Source organism: Notothenia coriiceps, unplaced genomic scaffold, assembly GCF_000735185.1.
Source record: "Notothenia coriiceps isolate Sejong01 unplaced genomic scaffold, NC01 NC01_scaffold00030210, whole genome shotgun sequence".
Classification (NCBI taxonomy): Eukaryota; Metazoa; Chordata; class Actinopteri; order Perciformes; family Nototheniidae; genus Notothenia; species Notothenia coriiceps.
The window spans coordinates 270,072-271,612 of NW_011362911.1; positions in this window are offsets into that span (position 1 = coordinate 270,072).

Consider the following 1,541-nt stretch of genomic DNA (forward strand, 5'->3'; position numbering starts at 1 on the left):
AATTCGAGTACGTTCATGTGGACAACATGCAATTTTTGTATTGCCTGTGTTTTCTATGATTATTTGGAGTGAATTCTTTTTTAAAATCGTTTTGTACCATAAGTATATCTTATCTTATCTTATGATACATAAATATATCCAAAATCCCCCTCTGGTAAACAAATTTTGAACCTGGCTTTATTCAACACTCACATTTAATGTACAGGAAATGTATGCAATAACTTGTATTTAATCATCATAACATGAAGCCTCATTTAAAGCATTACATTTCGAAACCTTTCTAATGTACACTCAGATTCCCTGAATGTATTAATCTTTCTCCTGCGTGTAGGTCCTCCCTCGGTCGCACCATCTAAAACCGGAGGTTGCAACGTGGATGGACATTCAGCCACTGTGACCTGGAGGAGGCCCGGCCTGAGATGGAGGAATGATATTTTATCATATAGGTAATACTTTCCATGTGGAGAAGAAGGAGAAGAAGGGCATGAGATGGGTCAGGGCGTCAGAAGCCATTCGTCCGAGATGAGCCTAACCAAGTTGACGCCGGCTCCATTGAGGGGCATCTGAGTATCGAGTTCCGTGTTCTGGCGGAGAAAAACCATGCTCGGAATATGGAGAGGCCCAGTGGAGCCGATCCAATGCCTGTCATGAACCACAAGTTTATTGCCTGTAAGTAAAAGCAAAGGTTGCCAACAAGAGTTTGCAGGGGCATACACATTTTCCTCCTTAGCCCAAATTACACTTTAGCATTTCAAATTGAGACTATAAAACCTTAATTATACAGAGAAAGCACATCATCAATGTGTTTAAAGACACTAAAACCACTTCCTGTATCCCTGGCAGATGTGGGCCAGGCACATCCAGTCATTCAAAGAGTCAGCAGACCACACCACACCACTGCACTCACCAGAAGGAGAACACACCTGGACTACGGAGGACTGGAGGTGACTGGATAGTGTGATGAGGCCACAAGAAAGGAAGGGGCCAGAAAGAATAGTCTAGAGACACCCCCCTTGTCTCCCACTGAGGATAACAGAGTTTGTTGTTCGCCCGGACTGGAGAGCAGGTGGCAAAGTAACCACCTTCAGAATTAGCGCTGTGAATGCTAAAGGAGGCCGGAGAGGCCTGCTGAGACATCTTGGAGGCTGATGAGATCGAGAGCCGTGAAGCCCGAACCTGGTTTGGAGCTGGATACGTGGAGCTGAGAAGAAAACCCTGGTCGTTCAGGGCTGGCTGCTCGCATGCCGCCTCCCCTTTGTGCTATCAACAAGGGAACGTCCGCTTCGCCCTGCTGTTTGCCTTGGACCCTAAACGGAGGGAGGTCCTGTCCTGGGCCGGGCCAGCATTGAGCAGGCACCTGGAGTCCTTCAAAACAATGGAATGATCATACGCTGAGGCTCAAAGGGTTGTGCCGGTAAAAATACGAGCTGACCGCTGGAAAACTCTGCTGAAAATTAAAACTGCAGATATAGAATGTGAGAGTCCTGTGATTACACCAGCCGTGGAAGCCCCCACTCAACCTGAAACCTCTTAGATTGAAA